Genomic DNA, 15,453 nt, shown 5'->3' with positions numbered 1-15,453 from the left:
GTTCTGATCAGCTCTTCCCAAAGTTTGAACCAAACTGTCCTAAGTAGAGTTTAGGGGCACAGAAAACATAAAATTAATTTCACTATTGAGAAACTAATGGAAAAACTGTGCGAAGCTCACTTAATTTGAGGGTTTCTCATCCCTCACTATCTTGTCACGAAGTCCCCCTCCTCCCACACCACAAATGGCACAGAAAAAAACTTGCTAACGTAAGTCATGCAAACTTTTAAACAGCTATCTACAGAGAGAGAATTCAAACCCAATCACTGACATAACTCTATATCACACTTACAATAGCATTAAACTCTTACCAAAGGATACATTTTTACTAAAGTAACACTGCTCCAGATCACCATCTTGTGGTAAGCTTCATAGTAGCTCTTTCCTTTGTTATTTCGATTGGTTTGGCCCATCGTTAGAAAACAGATAGATCATCATCTCTCTCCCGTACCCCTCTTGCTGCTGGCATCTGGATGGAAATGCAATACACTGGGGAGCTTTTGGCTCTTTAACCGGGAGCAACAAAGAACACGCTCAGCTTTTAATGGAGAAGCAGGCTGACAAAATGCAAACATCCCCCTTTTGCAGGGTGACTGCTGTACAGGTTCAATCTGTGCAAAATAAAACACTAGCCATGGAGTCAGATCACCTTTGACTGGCTGAAAAAAAAATGGGGGAAACAGGGTGAGGGTTCACCTCAATGAGCCAGGATTTCTGGCACCATCTTATTTGGTGGGGAGGGTTTCAGGGGAGTATTAATTCTGTAGGCTGCGCCCCTGCCTAGCTCCTAATCAGATCTCCAGGATCTATTAGAGGACCCCACCCCCCACAGCCTACCCTTCTTCTGCATGGAGTTGGGAGCCATTCCATAGGGATGCATCAACACTTGAACATATAAAACAAGAGTGGAAACAAAATCTAGAATATATGTACTGTAGAAAAAACTCATGGGCTGCTCCCCCAAGGATGGACTGAAGGTGCTAAGAGGCCCCTCTCTGATCGCTGTTTGCATGCTTTCTGGACCTCCTAGCTCCATTATGCACCTCTGGCTAAGGTGTCATACTGCAATTCTCTCTCTGTCATTTGTTTGGATTTTATTTATTAATGTTTCTAATGTTGGCATTGCCCAGCCCCCTTTTTAGTCCCTTTTTTATGTAAATCTAGCTCTGGCTGCAAATTAAAGCCACATGACTAACCATCTCCCGCACCACCCAGAGAACTTCCTCCCAACTCATTCCTTGAAAGGAGAAGCTGCTAAACAAAACAGCCCCAAATTGGGCTGGAAATCTCATCAGAACACTCTGTCTCATGCATTTCCAACTTTCCCTGAGTCTGGAAATACTGCCAGGCGAGGCTTTCTTGTGGTGCACTAATGATGGTCAAGCCCAGGAAGCGAAGAGAAAAATTACAAAGCCAGGACATTTTATTAAAGTGAAAAAACAAAACAAACAAACAAATATGAACAAAGCTTTTCTGAACCAAAAAAAAAAGCTTCCACTTGATTCGAATATTAGGGTTCGATCTTACCTTATCCAAAAAGGTTCGTGATATTTTATATCCATTTTTATTGGTATGGGAAGGCCCATTAAACTAAGCAGGAAGGCCCAGATTTTCCAAAAGTGGCCATTAAATTGGGTTGTATCCATGACTGGTTGCCCAGTTTGAAATACATTAGGCCTGATTTTCATAAGTGCTGAAGCCCCATAGCTGCCATTGAATACATTTAGAGTTGTGCGTATTCAGACGCTCTGAAAATCAGGCCAAAGGTATCTCAGAGTCAGACACTCAAAATAAGTGGCCATTGCTGAAGATCAGGGGCATAATTTGCTATAGGGGGACAGGAGCAGTTGCCCTCCACACCCCATACCCCAACTTTTCTTAGGTCTATATGCTCCATCGTGTCGTCCACTTTTCCCGCCCCCCAAGACTTTGATATACTCTAATCACATATAATGTCCTATAAACTGACAACTTTGCCCTCCCCCCGAGAATTTTTCTGAAATGACGACCTTGTTGAGGATTTCAGCCTAAACATACCATAGTGGATATGTACTTTTCCGCAGTGCAGACTGTAGCTGTGCGCTATACCCTGCAGAAAATAGTTTCAGTGGAGGCTGTATGACAACACAAGAGCTTTACACAATAGTACAAGCTTTGTTATGACTCAGGCAACGTGAACCTCTTCAGTCAGGAGGTGAGGATTCTACTGTACTGCCAGGAGAGAGGGGGTAAAAGTGAGTTCATTCCAGACACTCAGCATACAAAACAAACACACACGCACGCACCTGCTGGTAACGTGAGCCGGTCATCACCCTGCCTACTGTGTGGGTGCCCTCATGCTGGCGTGCCAGCCATGAACTCGCTCCATGACCTTCAAGAACGGCAAGCAACGTTCAAAAACAAGATGAAACTGGGAGGAGAGAAAAGAGGAGAGCCTCCCAGACCCACATGACACAACACTACAGGCATGATCAAAGTCCAGGACTGCGGTACCCTGACTCCTTGTTTAGCCACAGAAGTTTGTCCTTTGAGGCTTTGTTTATTCTGTGAACTAGTGTATGTGATTGGTTTGGGTTTTTTTTTGATAAAATACGTTTTACTCATCTTTTTAGTAACTTATTTGGTAGGCACTACAGTGTCTGAAAGAGAATCGTGCCACCAATGCACCATGTAATACTTACACTATCAAATAGGAACTAATAAACCAGGAAGTCACCCGCCTTTGTTACATAAACCATTGTAATCTGAAAAAGTTACTCACAAGAAAATAAAGATATCTGCTGCCTTGCAACTATCCAAAAAAGCCTGGTACTTACAAGCTTAAGTTCAGTATGTAGCTCGTGGTAAAGTTATGTGGCATGTGCGTGTCTGGGATCGGTTATTTTCAGTGAAACCAGAAAAGCCACCATATAAGTCAATCATTAATTAAGACACTTTATTCCCACACTGGGTACTGTACATGCAACAAAATACATGTTAGACAAGGACACTTATAAAAAAACATGTTTTAATGTCAAGTGTCTTGTAGCCACGTTGGGTCCAAGGCTGGCTCCAGGGTTTTGGCCGCCCCAAGCAGCCAAAAAAAAAGCAAAAAAAAAAAAAAAGCCGCGAGCGCAATCTGCGGCGGCAATTCGGCGGGAGGTCCTTCACTCTGAGCCGGAGTGAGGGACCGTCCACCGAATAGCTGGACGTGCCGCCCCTCTCCGGAGTGGCCGCCCCAAGCACCTGCTTGACAAGCTGGTGCCCGGAGCCGGCCCTGGTTGGGTCTTTGGGAAGAAGAGACCATCAGAGATAATGATGCTTTTCACTGACCTTGAAAATAACTTTGAATACTCAAGCTTTCGGGCCAGTTTACAGGAAAAGCTTAGTTTACAAAAGATAGACAGACCTCTTTGCCATTCTTCTGTGTATTCCAGTAGCACCTACAAATTGAGGCCTCAACCTTGGCTGACGCCTCATTGTACTAGTCACTAATGGTACACAGAACAGAAGACAATCCCTGCCCTGAAGACGTACAGTGAAACAATGTAGCAATGGAAAAGGAGGTTGCTACTCCTCCCCCTCTCACACCCTCCCATTATCTACTGGACAGAAGCTGTGGTGAAGTGACTCCTAAACCCCCCTTCACCATCTTCTACATGGAGCCAGAATCCCCGCCATTCCCAAGGCAGTGGTCCTTCCTCTTTAAAAGTCCTGCATCTTTGAGGATGGAGACAAGAGAATGAAAATAGGCGACTGGGGGGCTGAAAGATGAAAACGTCAGAGAAGACTCAGACTGAAAATCCCTTTTGCTTATGCATTTAAATAAAAACCTGCTGTTGAACCAATGTAATTAGGCTTGGAAGGATTAGATTTTTTAATTAGGAAATGTCGATGTCACACACACACACACACACACACACACACACACACACACACCTAGGCAAAGTGGGAAACATGCTGCTTGAGAACTGATTTGAGTTTGGTTTAGGGGGGAGGGATAGCTCAGTGGTTTGAGCATTGGCCTGCTAAACCCAGGGTTGTGAGCTCAGCCCTTGAGGGGGCCACTTAGGGATCTAGGGCAAAATCAGTACTTAGTCCTGCCTAGTGAAGGCAGGGGGCTGGACTCGATGACCTTTCAAGGTCCCTTCCAGTTCTAGGAGATAGGATAGGATATCTCCATTGATTTACTTTGTATATTTTGACCTGTGATGTTGACCATTTGTGTTTTAACAGTTATAAAGCTATCGCTTTCTGAATCTCAACATCTACTGTCATTAAATAATTATGCTCTGACCTCCTCCTATAATTTCCCACAACTATGAAAATTTACATAAAGATGAAAATAAACGCTTCAAAATAGACTTTGCTATTATCCATCAAAACTATCAAAAAATAAAACTCTAAATCTGCAAGCCTAAACATAATATGGCCTGTCTCCCTGCATGACAGTGTCAGAAATTATTTTCCTTCAGAAGAATACAAATTCCCTTCAGAAAAGCCTCAGTTCAATGCCCCAACTGGTTTCCATTTTAGCAGGCTGGCCTGGCAGACATCAATGTTTCTACAGGTTCATCACAGCAACCAAGCAGAGGAATAAGATGCAGCTTTAGTGGAAATTTTATGCTATGGACAAAAAGTGCAAGTCATTGACTTGCATGAAGCAGACCAAGGCCTGGATTCACAAAGGGACTTAAGTGTTGGGCTATTTCTAGGGTGCCTAGAAAATCACTGGAATAACAATGGGATCTAAAAGCCTGAGTGAGGTACCTCAGCTCCCTATACAATGAATAGGGAGAGATAGGCACCTAAGAATATGACCCACCAAAGTTCCTCCTCCTCCCACCCCATCCCACCCCGCCGGCTGTTTTGTGGAGTTAGGCAGCCTTTGAGCATGCTTACTGGGTCGGGTCCCACAGATGAGCTAGGCATTCCGCTGCCTACTTCACCGCCTTTGTGGATGACACTGAGGCTTAGGTGGGAGATAGGTGTCTAAATCTAGGGTTTAGGCACCTAAATACCCTTGTGGATCCAGGCCAGAGAGAATGTTGGTGTTGTTTTAAGGAAGCCAGTTAATGCTCCATTCCAAAAGGCAGCATGAGACGTGTGTGTGCCCACATAGGCCTGGTCTACACTACGACTTTAATTCGGATTTAGCTGCGTTAATCCGAATTAACCCTTCACCCGTCCACACTACAGAGCCAGTTAATTCGAATTAAAGGGCACTTAAAATCGATTTCTGTACTCCACCTCGACGAGCGGAGTAGAGCCTAAATCGATTTTGTTAATTCGAATTAGGGTTAGTGTGGCCGCACTCCACCGAATTACTGTGTTTAAATTAATGGGGTAGTGTGGCCGCACACCACCGAATTAATGTGGTTAAAAACCGAATTAAGGTGCTTAGTGTGGCCGCGCACAATCGAATTTATACAACCTGTTTCCCAAATTCGAATGATCTAAATTCGGATTAATCCTGTAGTGTAGACATACCCATAGTGTAAGCAGGTAAAAACCATAAAAGCTTTCCCCAAGATCTCAGTCTCAACTAGCGCCCCTGATCATCTGCAAACATAAATACCACATTGGTTGAACACTGTGTGAAGTGCATGCCAAGATTCAGACACATTCTTGTGCACACATTCGCATAGATGACTTTTTTGAAAATCATTCCTGAAAAGTGTGATTCTACTTTGAAAAATAACTCCAGATGATATTGTGTCATTCCATGACTATTTCATTGCCTCCAGGTCAATTCTGCTTAGTTTGTGAATTAAAATGAAGTTTCTTCTAACTGCTAACAGTGTGTATTGATCCTGTGAGAAAGTTTGTGCTTTCCTCTGCTTTATGGTATCTCAGTTAGCACCTGTGAAATGAGACATTTGCTTGGCTATACAAGGACTACTGGGGTGACTAAGAGCTGTGCAAAAACTAAAATTCTAGTATGGTGGCCTAGCTGAAGTGCAGATTTAACAGAAGTGCAGAATCAGGAGAAAGAATCAGGAAAAGGAGTTGTTCCTCACAACTCCATTAGCAGGAAGACCATGGGAAAGAATCACAATGGAACACACAAACAGGACACACCTATATAATAGTTAATATTTTTAGATGTATTGAAATAGTACTCAGGCCCTAATGGAATCCTACCCTACAAGATGCCTCTCTGCAGATGCTGAGTGCTGGTGCTTTGGGTCTGCACATCTTGCAGCACCCTACAAAATCAAACCTTAAGTCTGGGATTTTGAGAGGGGGCCTAAGTGACCCAGCTCCCATTGAATTTCAATAGTATTTGAGCATCTAACTCCATTAGACTCCCTTGAAAATTCTAGCCTAACCTACTTAAAAGAGGCATTCAATGGAAATGGTTGTCACCATTACTGTATACTTAAAAATTGCTCAGACATGGTGTTGGTGGGAACGGGATAGAGAGAATTCCTACAAAACAGAGAACTGCCACATCACACTTGACCCATTTGGCCCAACTCTTTATTGATTCTGTGATAAGGACCTCGGTGCATTCAAGGGACGTATGTAATAAAATGGTTTATTGCATCATTGTTTCACAATATGCCTGTTTGGTTTGCAACCTTAACAGAACAAAAAAGTTATGGGGCAATTATATATACTATTTAAACATTAGCTGTGGTAAAACTGACAACTGATGGCAACATTATATCTGGCAACAAAGACATGGTAGCCATTAATGTACAAATATAGATTATTCTCCCTGTAACAGTAAAGGACTGAACAAGAAATTTATTTCCAGGACAAACATTAAAGTAAAAGTGAGCACACATCATGCTTCTTGCTTTTAGTTTTAGAGAACACCAAAAATGTGAGGGGAATTTACTCGGAATTGGGACTCACCACACTAAAAGCAGCAGTACTATTGCATGCTACTTCTTATATCTTATCACATATACTTCTAAACAGATAATGGGCCTGATCCTGCAGCACTTATACATCTGAATAGTCCTCCATGCAGTCAATTGAATTATCCTGTGAATAAGGGCAGTGCATTTCACAAGGGTAATATGTAACAATGTAACATTTTCAAATCCCACACATACAGCCCATTGAAGTTAATGAAAAGGATCGGGCCCTTTTTATTTTACACAGATGGAAAGCCCAAGATAGAGAAGTGATTGCATCCCAACGTGGCCTGAGGTGGAGAGTACAGGGGAAGTGGGCAGTTTTAGGCCAGCCTCACTCCATAGGGCAGTAAGGGGTGGTTACACGTTACAACCAATCTACTTTACCAGTTTCACAGTTACCTTCTCTCTTTATCTATCCTCTTGTGCACAGAGTAAGAGGTTTCTCTGTAACACTTCTTCACTAATAATGGAGGTGGATTCCTGAAGATGCCTATTAACTTAGGTCTCCTAAACAGCGGTGACAATATTTTCCATTACCCATGTACAATACTAAAATGAAGACTCTTTCTCTTCCCCCCATTTAAAAATTCATATCACATGTGAAACCAGAACCAAGATCTCTCCTATCGGAGCAAAGGTTTGCAAACAGTACTAGTTCAACGAGCAGAGGGTTACATATTTACCTACATCACCTGGCAAATATAGTTGCCAGCTGAGCCAATGGGACAGCTCTTTGAAAGACATCCTGGTAATCTGATGTCTTTGAGAGAGAGATACAACAGTTTTTGTTTGCTTACAGTTCTTTATAAAAGAGAAACCATTTGTTGAATCATGTCTTTGAAGGCCGCCTCTTTGTGGCAATACAGTTTTTCATTCCCTTAACTTTATAAGAAAAGGTACAGCATGAACTGTATTGGTAAGAAACAATAAAATGAATCTACCTAAAATTTTCGGCTAGACAGAGTAGGTGCATTAGAATTAAATGTTGATTTGGAAATTAAGTGCAAGATGGAGCTTGGAACCCAACTCAGAAATAGGGTTAAACCCACTTACAATGGGTACAGTGAATTTAGACTTCTGTTTATCATGATATATTTTAAATGACAAATATGAAGAAGATATGGCCATCTCCTCAGTCTGATGTAGATTGGTATAGATCCAATGACTTCAAATACAGTGATGTTTATTTACATCAGTTGAGGATCTTGCCCATTAAAACGCTGCTAATACTAGAAATGTAGAAAATGCAAACACCACCAGCCTGTCATCTGTGATATTATGGCTGAATATGAATGTGCTTTTTCTCTTTGGTTGGTTCACAGATGTTTGTTCTCTAAATCAATATGCTTCCTATGTTTACTTTCCCTCTTCTTAATGACCAGAATAGGCCACTCTTGAAACAGTAAAAAACAAGGCCCCCTTTCATTCATGTGTCGTCAGCTATAGCATTTGTAGTTATCTGTTTATTAAGGGACATCCTCTAATAAAGAACATTCAAGGACTCAGTTTTTGTTCCCTGATTATACATTTAGGTATTCCAGATTTATATTGCTCATTTAATTGAATTGAGGCTTATTAGGACTACAAATTTTCTGCTAGAAGGAGAAGAGAAAATAGCAAAAGGTATGTGGCATTTTTCATAAAGAGATCAAAAGTAATTGTGTCACTTGTTTTCAAGGTCAGGTTTGCCATTAAGCTGAAATCTAAAGTAAGGTACATTGATTTACAGGAAATTGCTCACTTACACACATATTAGGCATTTACAAATACTACTTTCGGAGCCCCTCTATGCTGATAAGCTTTTGTTATTTGAGCCAAGTATGTCATCAATAACGTCAGTGTATGTTTATAAACATTTTTTTTTCTGATTCTGGTATTCAAAGTTCAGACAAATATTTGTTTTAGAGTCACTTCAAATGAATGGACTGAAATTCAGTCACACACCTCTCTTCAACAGGAAACTCTAAGTTTATTGGACTTCCTAGAAGCAAAAGAACCAATTAGAAGGCTAATGTAGTTTTCCTGGAAAATGGAACTAGTTCTTTATTTACTTCTTGAACTGGAAAAGACCCAGCACTTCTTATCGTCATCCCTTTAATCTTAGAAGCTATGGAAAAAAAAAAACCTTTTCACAATCTTTACAATTAATTACAGAACGTTTTTATCATTTGAGAGTATTTTTAAGCTAAAAATAAATTAAAGATGGTCTTGTGTTTAAGGCATAGGATTGGGATTTATGAGATCTGAGTTCAGTTCTTGGTACTCCCACATATCTTCTGTTGTGGCCTTAAGTATGTCACTTAGGCTCCAATTGAGCAAAGCACTTAAGCTCATGCTTAACTTTCAGTGCATGTGCTTAAATGTATTGCTGAATCAGGGCCTACATCTCTCTGTCTCTCATTTCCCCATCTGTAACACTGGGATATATAATGTTTTCTCTCCCCCCACCTCTGTTGCATCTGTTTAGACTGTAAACTCTTTGGGGCAGGGACTGTCTCTTAACATGTTGTTGTACAGAGCTTAGCACAATGGATTCAGATCTTGGTGCATCTACATGCTCCAGTAATACAAATATTAATCAATAAATAATAGGAGTAATGGTGTAAATGGGGGTACACCGTTGGGTACTATGTGGCCAAACTTTCAGCTGGCTTCCCTGATGGAGGCTGCGGAATTTACACCATGCAGCAGGAACATGTGCAAATCAGATGTGCTGACATATTTTGTAGGCACGGGTATGGAGACCAGCTGAAAATTCGACTGTTTGTTCAAAAATGTAATATACTTTAGAAAAAAACAAACAACCCCAATTTTACTCTCACTTAGACCAGTTTTTACATGGATGTAACTCTACTGACTCCACTGAAGTTACACACATGCTCAAGAGCCTTGATGAACTGAGGCCTCACTCTGGGGAAAAGAGAGATCAGTGTCAGACCCAGTACATTTTCTTTACATACACCAGATGCATTTACTGAGGAAAAGTCAAAGCTCTAACTCTGCCTGTGTTCCAGCATAACAATGCTAGATGATATTACACTGGAGAAGTTACAGTTCTTTTTTGCTCTACCCAGTGCACGGAGATAAAAGCACCCCTTAAACAAACAAACCATGATTTGCACTTCCTTCCCAGCCCACTATACCACTACCCCCAAATCTGTGCAGGATCTGCCTGCCTGCTCTTTTGGTGTTCATTGGTATCGGTGTAAAAAGTAAGAATCCTTGTTTATTTCACCATCAGTGCAGAGCAGTGTGACACTGATTGGAGGCAGCATGCAGCCCCAAACAAATTGCCTAGCATCTTTGGCCCCTGCTGTAAATTGATCTCCTATATCCCTGCCAGACCAAATGCGGAAGCAGACCAAAACTCTTTTTGGAATTATTCTTCTTAGCCATTTATTTGTGTCTCAACCACCCATCCTTCCAGCATTCTGAGGCTAGTCATATGTATCCTTATTCTCCTCCAGGAACAAAGAAATTGCTGTACTAGATCAGACTAGTGATCCAGCTAATCCAGTACTCTGCCTCTGACAATGTCCAGTACCAGACACTGCAGTGGACCCATGTGATGAAAGATTTTGTCATCTATAGAGGAAATTTCTTCCAAACTTCCATCAGTTAACAGTTGATTTATCCCCTGAAGCCTGAGTGCTTATATATCTCTAACTTTCTTCTATCCTATCTAGTGTAATTGTGGATATTCTCATTATCCATTTAAATGTCTAATCCCTACAGAGTGACAAGTAATTTCCTTTTCTCTCTGCCCCAGCAGCTAAGCAAGAAAAAGACTCTCTATATACTGGTTCTTAGTTTACACTTGTGTCAATCAAATAATAACAATCCATTTCAGATAATAACAGAAAAATTAATGTATTCAAATATGGCATGCTGGCTGAGATAGTGAGCTGCAAGATGAAAATGAAAAAAGGAGAGCAGATTCCCAAAGGAGAGTGAGAGAAAACTTCAGTGAGGCAATTCCTATTTGAGTTTCACATATGAGTGTCAGGTTTCAGAGTGGTAGCCGTGTTAGTCTGTAAAAACAAGAAGTCCTTGTGGCACCTTAGAGACTAACAAATTTATTTGGGCATAAGCTTTCGTGGGCTAGAACCTACTTCATCAGATGCATGGAATGGAAAATACAGTAGGCAGGTATAAATATACAGCACATGAAAAGATGGGAGTTGCCTTACCAAGTGGGGGGGTCAGTGCTAACGAGGCCAATTCAATTAGGGTGGATGTGGCCCATTCCCAACAGTTGACAAGAAGGGGTGAATATCAACAGAGGGAAAATTACTTTTTGTAGTGCTAACAAGGCCAATTCAATCAAAGTGGATGTGGCCCATTCCCAGCGGTTGATAAGAAGGTGTATCAACAGAGGGGAAATTATTTTGTTAGTGACCCAGCAACTCCCAGTCTTTATTCAGGCCTAATTTGATGGTGTCAAGTTTGCACTGACACCCCCCCTCCTCACTTGGTAAGGCGACTCCCATCTTTTCAGGTGCTGTGTATTTATACCTGCCTACTATATTTTCCACTCCATGCATCTGATGAAGTGGGTTATAGCCCACAAAAGCTTATGCCCAAATAAATGTGTTAGTCTCTAAGGTGCCACAAGGACTTCTAGTTGTTTTTACAGATGAGTGTGTGGTCACCTACACTGTGCCCATAAGCGTCTATTCCCCAGCTAAAAAAGGGTAAGGAGTTGCACTGGAGGAAAAGCTTGACAAGAATAATGTAACGATGACTATTTGCATGTGCAGAGTCTCAAAACAGCTTTTGACTAAGCACCTCTTCACACACACCCCATATCTCAAACTTTTGTCATCAGTGGACAAACCAGGCGCTATCAGATTTTTGTGGAATATGTGCACACAGTCCCAACAGTTACTGTTCCCCAAAGAACCACATTAAGATCTAAGTTTGACCTGGCCTCATCCCCTGGCTATACACAGTACTCTCTGTGCATCCTCCAGAAACTATTCCCATGACTCTGCATTTATACAGGGGAAACTGACATTTTGAGATTACCTTGTTAACCAATAAATATATGTTAGGCATAGTATAAACCACATTAATAGGTATTACGTGCATGGTATTAATATAACATACATTATATATCTGGGTGTTGGGAAATTATGTTAACTGAATGTATTATGCTCTCTCCACAATTCTATTCACCCATGTCAAGTATCCCACAACACATTGCAAAGCCGAAGTCAGCTTTGGCTTCAGAAAATAGGAAACCTGTCAAAGCCAAGATACATGAATGGTGTATCCTAGTACAGGTTGGGATGTACCTCTATGCCCATCGTTTGGAAAATAGTATCCAAAACAGAGATAAGAAAAGTACAGAACAAAACAAGTGAACGAACTGTTATGAATGGGAGGGGATTGGATTTTACTGATGTGTAAAGAGTTTTGTAACTTGTGAAATCACCCTATACCACTAGCTGAAATGCATCTCTTTGTAGCACACCTTCTGTGTAAGGTGAACACACTGTGAGAAGGAGGTATGTCTGTCTCCTTTTTGGGCTGTATCATTTTTCTTTAGACAATAAATTTGGCTATGTTGGGTTATTTGGTCTCTTGAACATTTAAGAATGAACCGCCAGTATAATCAAACAATTGGCTCCACGTTTGAATCAGTAACCTCCACTATTTAGCAGAGGTGAATAAAATGAGAAGCAAGCTTATTGCTCACAATAGAGTGATCGAGCTCTAAGATTACAGAAGTGAAATAGAGGCTGATGAAATGTGTGTGTAGGTGTTAATGGGGAGAGAACCATTTTTATAACTGCCTTAAAAGCTATTTCATAAAATAGCATCATTGAGAGAGACTTTAAACATGCATGATTAATATCTTAACTGACTGTGCCTCATTCGGTATTATCTTGAAGGACAAATTTGTAAGATGATACACACTATTTAGACTTTACAATACTTATGTCACAGTGCCAGTCAGCACCCTCTTTTGGCTGCTCACCAGACTGCTGTGAGAGGATCCAGCTGCTGAATTCCCAGATGTTTTAAATCCCCAGTGTCTAAACCAGTGGTTCTCAAACTATTGTACTGGTGACCCCTTTCACATAGCAAGCCTCTGAGTGTGACCCCCCCCCTTATAAATTAAAAACACTTGTTTATATATTTAACACCATTATAAATGCTGGAGGCAAAGCGGGGTTTGGGGTGAGGCTGACAGCTTGCGACCTCCCATGTAACAAACTCGTGACCCCCTGAGGGGTCCCGACCCCCACTTTGAGAACCACTGGTCTAAACAGAGTCTTATGGCATCTGGGCACACTCTTGGGGTGCAAATCTTCTATCTGGCACCCCTCCTGGGAGCTGTGGCCACACAATACTCTGCCCAGCCCTTAAAACCATGCTGACCCCTCAGAGTCTCCCTATAGCTTAACCGCACTCTATCTCAGAACTCCGGTCATGTGGTATTCTGGGCCCACAGTTTTACTTCTTCAGGGGCCATGTGAGTGGAGTAATATTTAGAACACACAGACAGACTTTTCACATGGTTCTAAACCCACTGCTTTTAATCTCATGAGAAATACATAGATCTATACAAAAATAATAGAAAGTACATGCATTTCCCTGCCTCAGGGTACGTCTTCACTACCCGCCGTATCAGCGGGTAGCAATCAATTTATCCGGGATCGATATATCGCGTCTCGTTAAGACGCGATATATTGATCCCCGAACGCGCTCACCGTCGACTCCAGAACTCCACCAGAGCGAGCGGTGGTAGCGCAGTCGACGGGGGAGCCGCGGCCGTCGATCCCGCGCTGTCTGGACCCCAGGTAATTCAATCCAAGATACTTCGAATTCAGCTACGCTATTCGCGTAGCTGAAGTTGCGCATCTTGGATCGATCCCCCCCCCCAAGTGCAGATCAGCCCTCAGTTTCCTCACCATTCTGGAACACTTTCTAGGCTAGAGTCAGAGTTGTCTGGGGTTAGCCAAGTTCCTTCTGCTGCATGCATGCATGGTGTTATGAAACATGGAGCCTTCTCCCCTAGCCTGCCGTCCCTTATCCTGGCCAGTCTGTTCCTATCCCCATCACCTCTCCTGCCCAAAACTTCCTGTGTGTCCCCCTCAATCTTCCCCCATGAGCCTATCATAGGGTGTCCGACCCCTTTAAGAAAAGTAGGCTCAATCCTCTTGTGGCTGAATACTTGTGCTCTTGTCAAACTTGATAGGGGGTGCAGGGTAGCATCTGCAGCTACGAGAGCTCTATGGAGATATAAGGGCTGGGAGAATAAAAGTGGCTGAGAGACCAGAAGCAAGGAGGCCTGAGTGATGGAGGCAGAGACTGTGGTGAGCCAGAAGGAAGCCTGGGAAACCAGAGGCTGTGAACGGCAGAGGCAGCAAAGCCTAAGGGCTGGAGGTGGTGACACTAAAGGGCCAGAGATATATGTGTCTGGACTAGAGTTCAGGGATACGAGGCATGGGTTTGACTAATTTACATTAATAAAATCAACCCAAGGAGGGGCACAAAGTTGTTTCTGAGAGGCCAAGGGAATTGGGGGACTGAGTTTGGCCAGCTTGAATTTGGCCAACCCGGCCTATGGTGGGGCTAGACTATTACAGACCCCTTTTTAAATGCCTCTTTTGTCACCCCTCTGTCTCTTTATTCTACTCTGGGAATTTTCCACTCCCTCTACTTCCCCCTTCCCTTCAGAGAAGTAAAAGGAAATGTCTTCTCCCAAGCTCCCAGCTAACCCATAATCATTCAGGTCTTTCCACCTGAACTGGTGGCCACTGAGTTCCAATGACCCTCCATTTTACCTGGTCTGACAGAGGCATGACACTGCTCTGCCAGTCCATGGAGGAGTCCACATTTAAATAGATACATTCAGGCCTCATCTACACTACAAACATTTTGTCAGTATTACTATACCACCAGAGTCCCTTAGCTTAGATGAAACTTATGCAGACTGAAGGAGTTTTTCTATCAACATGGCAATACCACCTCTCCAAATGACCCAGACATCTGTTGGAAAAGTAATACAGCAAATCACAAAAATTTCCAATAAGTTCTTGGAACGTAGTGGGGAAAAGTTTTGCTTCAGAAAGTGGAGGAAATAAACAAGGGGACAGCAATTTCAGTCTTGATTCTGACAAACAGGGAGGAATTATTTGCAAATCAGAAGGTAGATGGCAATTTGGATGAAAGTGAGCATAAGATGACAGATTTCATGATTCTAAGGAAAGGAAGAAGAGCAGCAGAAAAAGGACAATGGACTCCAAGAAAGCAGACTTCAACAAATTCAGAGAACTGGTAGGTAAGATCCCCTGGGAAAAAATCTAAGGGATAAAGTTCAGGAGAGGTGGCAGTTTCTCAAGGAGACAATATTAAATGCACAACAGCCAACTATTCCAATGCAAAGGAAAGATATGAAGAATAGTAAGAGGCCAATATGTCTCCATCAGGAGCTCTTCGATGACCTGAAAATCAAAAAGGAATCCTACAAAAAGTGGAAACATGGACAAATTGATAATGAGGAGTAACAAAATAATAACACAAGCATATAGGGACAAAAGCAGGAAGACGTATTTGTCCCACTCTACTCGGCACTAGTGAGGCCTCACTT

This window comes from Terrapene carolina, unplaced genomic scaffold (assembly GCF_002925995.2).
Source record: "Terrapene carolina triunguis isolate 2854851 unplaced genomic scaffold, T_m_triunguis-2.0 Scaffold139, whole genome shotgun sequence".
Lineage (NCBI taxonomy): Eukaryota > Metazoa > Chordata > Testudines > Emydidae > Terrapene > Terrapene triunguis.
Note: the sequence above shows the minus strand (reverse complement) of the source record.